Source organism: Penaeus monodon, chromosome 11 (genome assembly GCF_015228065.2).
Source record: "Penaeus monodon isolate SGIC_2016 chromosome 11, NSTDA_Pmon_1, whole genome shotgun sequence".
Lineage (NCBI taxonomy): Eukaryota > Metazoa > Arthropoda > Malacostraca > Decapoda > Penaeidae > Penaeus > Penaeus monodon.
This window is the reverse complement of record NC_051396.1, coordinates 2229844-2239843: the sequence shown is the minus strand read 5'-3', so window position 1 is coordinate 2239843 and position 10000 is coordinate 2229844. Positions and strand designations below refer to the sequence as shown.

General features: G+C 38.8%; 1 pseudogene; it reads right to left on the bottom strand.

The window, feature by feature from the left end:
• The window catches only part of LOC119579108, a 16247-nt pseudogene that overhangs the window by 5383 nt on the left and 864 nt on the right, over nucleotides 1-10000 (bottom strand).

Below are 10000 nucleotides of genomic sequence, written 5' to 3'. Positions count from 1 at the left end.
GAGAGGATTTTTTTTTCAGTTATATCCAATGACTCTATCAAAAACAAAAATAATGTCTGTGCTCATGGTTTATTTATTTGATCTTAGGATTCAAAATTATCTAGAAATATATTTAACGCATTTCAATTGTAAAATATAAGTACAGATAGGTTTCTCTGGTGAAATAATAAGCATAGCAGAAATGAGGTGGACCGCAAGAAACTCGATTATAAACAGAATTAAAACGCTACGCTGGCTCTGGCTAGCCGACTCGATAGTTAATTTATTGTAATATATGTGATTTCTATTGTGAATTTCTTTTTATAAGCATGAAGTATTACATAACACTGAAATCTTTAATATAAATCATTTAAAAGGCTGTATTATATATTATATAGCACTAAAATCTTTTGTATAATTTATTGAAAGGCTAATGAAAATTAATGCTCGATTACTGACGACTTTCTGCTATCGTCTTTATATTTCTGAAGAGAAAAGATTAAGGTAGTATTATCATTATTGTGAATCATGAGAAGAAATTTGTACAATCTGATTAATGTTCAAAACAGACCGTACGATTATAAACGTTTGTTGTTTGTTGTTTTACTGAAATTAGTGATTTTTGGCTAATTTGTCCTTACCTTCAGATTAAGATAATGACCCCTCACACACACGCACACGCACATGCACACACACACGCACACGCACGCTCACGCGCACACGCACACACAGAGAGAGAGAGAGAGAGAGAGAGAGAGAGAGAGAGAGAGAGAGAGAAGGAAAGGGGAGGAAAGGAATGTTAGGTAGAAAAAGTGTTTGCATGAATTTGGATATGTACATTATCGGTATATCATTAAGCTAAGTATTACACAGTGGCATTTTTGTTTTGCCTTTTTTTAAAATAAATAATGAAAGTATTTAAAATAAAATATGAATGAAAATGAGAATGGCAGTATATCGTAGACTTGTCAAAATCAACCAGGAGGCAAAACAAGAAGAGCACAATAGTACAATTCAAAGATTTGACGTTAAATATTACAGCGAAATTGTAGAAATACTATGAAATATTGACACGAAAATTTTTTATCGTCATTGAGGAGCACAATATTGATGTAACTCAAGAGACTGAAACTATTTCATTACACAACCTTAACTATGATTATATATATATATATATATATATATATATATATATATATAGATAATAGTATATTGTTACGCCGGTCCGCCTCGTCTCTCTGCCACCAACGCAAGGCAGGCTAGGCAGACGGCGTGCTATCCACAGGGTCGTGAACACTGAACAGCTCCAAGAGGCACCGAGCACCACAGCGTCCCAGAACACCACGAGGGGACACCCACTTGGCGAGGCAGGGCACGAAATAAACACAAAATGACAGTCTTTCCTTTATTTACACAAGTTATTTACCCATACACTTTTCTATAGGCACAATACAGGGGAAACCGCATGTCACACTGCACGATACAGCTTTATAACAGGGCAACACAAAGGGTTTATCAGGTCACAAAGGCACACAGGAGGTCTTCACAGGAGCAGCACCCAACTCCGTCTCTCTTGGCTTGTTCCTCCGATCCTCCGCTCCCAGCCAGCTGCGTCATGTTTGCCCAGGTCCCTTCATGTTAACACATGCCCAGGTCATCCTTTTCATGTTAACACATGTTTCGCACAGAGACAAAGACCCATTGGCGTAACAATATATATATATATATATATATATATATATATATATATAATATTATATATATATTATATATATTCATATATAATCCTGGTTTAGCAAGCCAGCCCAAATCAGTGCCGGGTAAATAGAGATGGTGACTCGATAAAAACACCGGGCGGAAGGCAATGGCAAACCACCGCAAGAAAATCATGGAAATCCATGATCGCCAACGTCCTGGTGGGACAGGGCACTTGAAAGAAAAGAAATATTCATATATACATATATATATATATATATATATATATATATATATATAGATAGATAGATAGATAGATAGATAGATAGATAGATAGATAGATAGATATGCAACTATTTCTAACATCATTCCATTTTCGTTTAACCCTCAGTTTGACCATAGAGTGTGCTTAGTAAGTTTTAGCACTTAAAAACGTTATGAAAAACTATGACTGGTAAGCAAAAACCTGACCTTATTATGCCACGTTTATAAGATTGTTTCGTCACATGCTATTTGTTTTATTTAAGAGACGGAATACATTTCAAAATTTTCCTATTTATGTACGTTTTATGTATATGATTATATATTGTTTTGTATTTATTGGCTCTGTGCTTTTAATGTCATGTTTTTTTTTTTTTTTTTGTTTTTTTTTGTGTGTGTTAGTGTTTCTTTATCTATTTCCCTCTCTCTGTATCTTTCTTTCTCCCCCTTTTACCAATTTCTATCTGTAGCTTTCTACACATAAATCTATATGCCTAAACATTCATAAAAATCGTAAACCTATTCAACGAACTGATTGTGCTCTACTGATGATTTAAGGCATAAAAGACGAATAATATTGAATACGGTAAGTATACCAACTATAATATAAACAAAATATTAATAACGATAACAATAATTAAACAGTAAATATTAGACTAATGACAAAATAAAAATCAATTTGAAAATAATATTTGTTTCTTGACAGATGCCCTTGTTTGGCGGTATACGAGTTTTCCAAGGTCAAAGGTTACTCGGGTCGGCAGCAAATAGTATAAAAAGGAATTATATCGCTATGTTGTTTCCGGTTGGCAGACTCGCTACTGGTTTTGTTATCGGCCATTGTTTCCATTAATAATTCATTATATATAAACGGAATATCTTTTAAAGTTTGGGATTCATGCAATGAAAAGAATCTGAACGCATCAAGAATTATAATATTGTTTTTTGATGTTAAGAAATTTATACTTCATTACTGATGACTTTCTGCTATATATGTGTTTTTAATTTATGAATATGTAAGATAATAGAAATTGATGCTATTATGAAAAAAAAATAATAATATGTGTAGTAAATCATAATTGTAAAGTCTCATAAGATTACTCCTAATAACGAAAATGTTGCAATAACTTTCATAATCATAATGTCAAAACACAATAATGATCACACTGATACTTGACTTTATGTAATGTATTTATGAATACAAGCAACCTCAAAACAATGTGGAGGTCAGACCTAAAATATAGTGAAAATCATTCAAGTTGGGTGAATCTAACGCAAATACGAAATTAAATTCCCGATAACATTTTATGAGAATTCCAATATGGCGACTATTTTCCAATACGGCGGCTAACGCAGGCGTTCGCCTTTTTGAGGTGAAATAGCTGAAACTTGGCACAAATGGAGAAATGTGTGACTTGAACAATAGGCCTATATCAGAATTCCCACCTCAAAATGCCAAGGATCCTGGGTTAATATAATAACTAAAGAAATCAGTAAGAAGTAGAATGATACATCAAAGTCAGGAATATCTTAATATATATATATATATATATATATATATATATATATATGAATATTGTGGTGTGTGTGTGTGTGTGGTGTATATTTTTAGTATGTATATATATGTATATATTTTTTTTCTTTTTCTTTTTCTTCTTTTAAGTAGGTTTGTTTTTCAATAATTGCGAATGAAAGGCTATTCATTTTTTCTATATTTTTTATTATCAGTACATCTATAGATCTATTAAAATTAGTGATAAATGGAGTGAAAATATATATGATATATGATTGATACTGTAATGATATTAGGTTGTACTGAAATGATGATTTGTTATGGAAATAATCATACTATCATGCTAATATACTATTTTGTATGTTGTTGTTGTTTGTTGTGTTAAGGTGTGATGTTGAAGGTGATGATGATGATGATGATGATGATGATGATGATGATGATGATGATGATGATGATGATGACGATGACGATGACGATGACGATGACGATGACGATGACGATGACGATGACGGTGACAATGACGATAATAATGATGATTATGATGATAATGGTAATGATGACGACGATGATGACGATACCCATAATCGTCAATTATCCGACTCCTCCGTCGAACTGGACCCGAAACACACCCGCCCAGACCGAATCAAATCCAGGCAACTGCCCTCAACCTCCAACAGCTTCCTCCTTTCCCTCGGCCCTTCCTTCTCTCTCCTGGCGGAGCAAATGCAGGAGGACAACCCGAGGAAGTCCCCACAAGGAATCCCCGTGCGTGCCGCGAGACAGGACGCCACGCGGGCAGCTCCTGTTCTGCTGGTGACGCCCCACGTGGCGGACACCAGCGTCGAGCCCACGAATAGCACGCGGTCCCGGGAGATTCGCTCGTACGTTGCTCTGTGGGTCGAGAGGGCGTTGGGAAAGTGGGTTAGGAGAGAGAGGGGGGTTGTGGCTGTGGTGTAGTTCATGAAGGTTTGTCTTTTTTCATCTTATTTATTGTTATATAATATATATATATTTTTTTTTTGAGGGGGGGGTAGAGTGGTAGAACATATTAAGGCACAGGAATACACTTTATATATGCGCATACACATATAGACACATATACATTCAAATATATGCGCATACACACACACATACAAAACTAAGCACTATTTCCGAGGGCAATTCTGCCGTGCGTATTTGGCGCCTCTGATGTCCACACTCAAGTATGTAATCCCATTAACCTAGGGTGGCCCGCGCGGCACTACTAACCTCACAGGATCTCAGCCAGGACAGTCTACGTAAAGAAGCCGGGGTACAGCGAACCCAATATTCTATTCATGGATTATTTTCTGTCGGTTGTCTAGTGACGTCACATACCCCTGTCTGTCGCCATCAGTGTGTGCAAGAGATTATACATTTACAAAATAACAAAAGCATTTCTGAACTCTATAAAAAACACAAGCCATAAGCACAGATTCTCACTTCTTGAATAAATACGCGAAAATAATAATAATAATAATAATAATAATAATAATAATAATAATAATAACAACAACAAATGATGATGATTATAACAATAATAATAGTGATAGGAAAGCTAATAGGAATAATAATAACACTACTGATGATAAATAAATAACACATATTTATAATAACACCAAATAAATAATAAATAAAATCTGTTCCTACGCAAATATTTCTCCCTCCAATACCCCCCACCCCCACACAATGCCAAATAGAATTTACGTGATATGAAAGAGTATAAACGTTATGCGATATGCATTCTTACAAAGCGCAGTCGACTTACCACAATGAACTAATGATCGGTCGGCAGCAGTTGTTTTGCAGGGTCATGCAGTGTCCATTTATTTTAGGAGGCGTTGGTAGTGGCACGCGGTCTGTTGCACGGTTCTACGCACACACACACATGTACCCGCGCACGGACGCACACGCACACACGGATACACACACTCACACGCACACGCACACAAACACAAACACAAACAAACAATGACTCGCGCACGCACGCACGCCAGCACGCACACACACACACACACACATCAATACACACACACACACACACACACACACACACACACACACACACACGAATACGCACACACGTAATACCATCATCATTGTTACAGTTATCACTATCACAAAAAAGTATAATAACAACAATGATACCAACTATTCCAGTAAAACATAACAGCAATGCTAATAGCGCTAACAACACCTATAAATAATAACAATAAAAAACACCAACAATAAAAAGGACCCTAACCTGTGCCTTGCATGTATTTCTCTCCTTCCTTTAACCAAATGGTAAAAATCTTCGTAAATTCTCTCCCTGTTTAGCAAGGCATACTCCAGCAATCTCACGGCTGTTCTGTGTAGGGCCTCAAGCGAAGTTACGAATTGGCACTGGAAGGCACTGTCTCTGGCACCGTCGCACATGCAGTCCAGCACTACAGCGGTCATGAAGAGTTGTAGCAGCTCTAATAACGTGGTTGTTCTGAAGCACTGGAGGTTAAGAGCGAGAGAGAGAGGTGGAGAGAACAGGTTTCATTCAGGCAGAGATAGATATAGTCATATACACATACATGCACGTGGAAGTTCATTCATGTACCTGTGCTACAGAACGGTAATAATCATAAAATATAATGATAATTATAGTAATGCTAATAATAATGGTAACGGCAATGATATTAATAATGATCATAATGATAATAGTATTAATAATAATGCTATCAATAATAACAAAAACAACAACAGCAACAACACAACAACAATACTACTACTACTACAACCACTAATAATAATAATAATAATAATAACATATAATAATAATAATAATAATATAATGAATAATAATGAATGATAATAATAATAATAATAATAATAATAATAATAATAATAATAATAATAATAATAATAATAATAATAATAATGCAGACGATCACAGTAATGATAGAAATATATACAATACCAAAGAAAACAATAATGATAATAACAAAAATGACAGCAAATTTAAATCACAGCATTCACAACACCACTCATAACAACCATAACCGCAAAACCAACAACCGAACCAATAATAAAAAACAAGATAATTGCTGAACGACTTAACAACACCTACCCGGAACTCCAGCTGTTCCAAGACCCGTTTCTCAGAGCGCACAATATCTGCAATGGTATACAAGTATCCTTCGCTTTCCAAGAGTCTTTGCAATGTTTTGGGGTTCAGACTCTGGTGATCGAGATGATCCTGTGATGAGAATTAGCTCTGTTGTGAAAGGAGGTTTGTAGTGAGGAAATAGGTGTGGCTGTGTGCATAAAAATGTTAGTGGGTTATGGTAAATCCTATTTTAAGAATGAAATATTAGGGATGATAATGGCAATGGATATAATTATGATAATGATGATAATGATAATGATAATGATAACGAAAGATGATGACGACGATGATAATAATGATAACAATGATAATATCAGCAATAATATAAGAGCAGCAAATGACAGCAATAGTGATAAAAAGGACAAAGTAATAAACTGTCTGGGGTGATGGGGTGAGAGATAGGGAGAGAGAGAGTGGGGAGGGAGAAGGAGGGGGGGAGAGAGAGAGAGAGAGAGAGAGAGAGAGAGAGAGAGAGAGAGAGAGAGAGAGAGAGAGAGAGAGAAGAGAGACAGAGAGAGAGAGAGAGATCCAACCCAACAAACAAAGAATCAGAGAGACAGAAAGGCAGCCAGCCAGACAAAAACAAAAAGGAAGAAAATCAGAAACCCGGACCCTGCACCCACCCTCCGCTCCCCTGCCACCTTGCGCGCGACCATCAAGCAGGTGAGAGCTCTCAGGGGCGCCTGCTGCTCCACCCGCGCCCTCAGCCTCCGGATCCGCGCCTCCTGCTCTCCTCCGGGCGGCGTGGAGGCCCTCACCTGGGCTATGTGGGCGTCCAGGTGGGCGGGGGCGAAGCTGGGGGGGGTAGATATAAAATGATGTTTGGTTTATGGTATCATGCACACACACACACACACACCCACACTCACACACACACACACACACACACACACACACACGCCGCACGCACGCACGCACGCACGCACGCACGCACACACCCCACACACACACACACACCCCACACACACCACACCCACCACACACACGCACATGCACACGCACCACACACACACACACACACACAACATATATAACACACACCTACACACATAAACATGCACTACACACACACCCGCCACACACACACACACACACACACGCACGCACGCACGCACGCACACAAACACACACACACACACACACACCTAACCGCCCCCCTCCGCACACAACCCCCCTACACCCCCACACACAACCCCCCCTACACCCCCACACACAAACCCACCCCCATACACACAAACAAACACAAAAGACCCAATACACCCTATAGGCCTACACCCCCCCCCCCAAAAAAAAAAAAAAAAAAAAATCCCACGAACGCCTCCGCCATTCTTACCTACAGTATATCTCGAGCGCGCGATACTTGACGTGCTCCGAGTGAACGTACTCCCCCGCGGCCAGAGCGTGGCGGAAGAGCAAACGCGCGTGCGATTGCAAGCAAGCGGGACGGCGGGCGGGGGCGATGGCGGCCAAAAAGTGATCGTTCTCTCTCATGACGTGCTCCAGCCACGTCGCTATGTGGTCACCTGGGGGAAGGGAGGGGGGTATATATGTATATATATATATATATATATATATATATATATATATGAGAGAGAGTGTGTTTTCTGTGTGTATGTGTGTGTGTGTGTGTGTGTGTGTGTGTGTGTGTTGTGTGTGTGTGTGTGTGTGTGTGTGTGTGTGTGTGTGTGTGTGTGGGTGGTGTGTGTGTGTGTGTGTGTGTGTTAGAGGAGATAGAGAAAAGGGAGAAGGAGAACGGAAGAAGTGTGGAGCAGATGGAGGAGGAAAACTTGAGGAAGGAGAAGAAGGAGGAGATGAAAGAAGAGAATGGAGAAGAAGGAGGAGGAAGTGAAAGAGGAAAACTAAAGTGCGAAGAAGGGGGAGAAGGGAAAGAAAAAAAGAAGAAAGGGGGTAGATAGGCCATGGAGATGAAGATGAAAGAAAAGACAACGCTAACGAAAAGGAAGGAGAGGGAGAAGGAAGAGAAAGAGAAAGAGAGAGAAAAGGGTTGAAGTAAATGAAGAAAAAGAACAGAGGGAGGAGAAAGGATTGGGAGCTAAGAAAATTGATAATTAAACCAACATAGACAGTCAAGAAACACATATAGGCCTAGAAACACATTATAGGCCTATGTCGTGCACTCCCCCCCCCCCCACTAAAATAATGATAAACAAATAGATAAATTGTAAAATAAAATAAACAAACAATTAAAATAAAGGAGTAAATACATGAAACAAATGTCTGTCTGTCTGTCTACATGCCAGTCTGTGTATGTATGTATGTATATCTCTTTATTTGCGTGTGTATGTATGTATGTCTCTCTATTTATCTATGTGTGTGTGTATGTGTGTGTGTATGTGTGTGTGTATGTGTGTGTGTATGTGTGTGTGTGTGTGTGTGTGTGTGTGTGTGTGTGTGTGTGTGTGTGTGTGTGTGTGTGTGTGTGTGTGTGTGTGTGTGCATGTATGTCTCTCTATTTGTGTGTGTATGTATGTGTAAGTATGTATCTCTCTATGTATGTATAAATGTATGTATGTCTCTATTTATGTATGTGTGTGTGTATGTATGTATGTACGTATGAATGTATGTCTCTCTTTTTATGTATGTATGCATATATGTATGTCTCTCTCTCTCTCTCTCTCTCTCTCTCTCTCTCTCTCCTCCTCTCCTTCTCCTTTTTCCTCTCCTCTCTCTCTCTCCTCCTCCCTCTCTCCTCGGGGGGGGGGGGGAGTTTTTTCCCATTTGGGGAATTTTGTGAAGAGATTTTAAAAGAAGAAATGGAAGCCCAAGAGTGGGAGATTAAGTGGAGATGAAAAAAAAAATTTTTTTCCCTTTTTTTTTTTCCCCCCTAAAAATTTTTTTTTTTTTTTTTTTGCCCCCCCCCTTTTTTCTTTTTTTTCCCCCCTCCCTTTTTCCTCCCTTTTCCTTTTTCTCCTCCCCCCCCCCCTTTTTTTTTCCCCTTTTTTTTTTTTCCCCCCCCTTTTTCCCTTTTTCTCCCTTCTCCTTCTCCTCCTTCTTTTTTTTTTCCTTTCCCCCCTTTTTTTCTCTCTTTCCTTGTTTTTTTTTTTTTTTTTTTTTCTTTTCCCTTTTTTTGTTTTTTCTCTCTTTTTTTTTTTTCTCTTTTTTTTTTTTTCTTTTTCTCTCTCTTTTTTCTTTTTTCTTCTCTCTCTCTCTCTCTCTCTCTCTCTCTCTCTCTCTCTCCTCTCTCTCTCTCTTTCTCTTCTCCTCTCCTCCTCCCCCTCTCCTCTCCTCTCCCCTCCTCTCTCTCTCTCTTTCTTTTTTCCCCCTTTCCCCCTCCCCCCCCCCTCTCTCCCCTTTTCTCCTCTCTCTCCCCCTTTTCTTTTCTCTCTCACCCCCCTTCCCCTCTCCCCTCTCTCTTTTTCTCTCTCTGCCCTCCC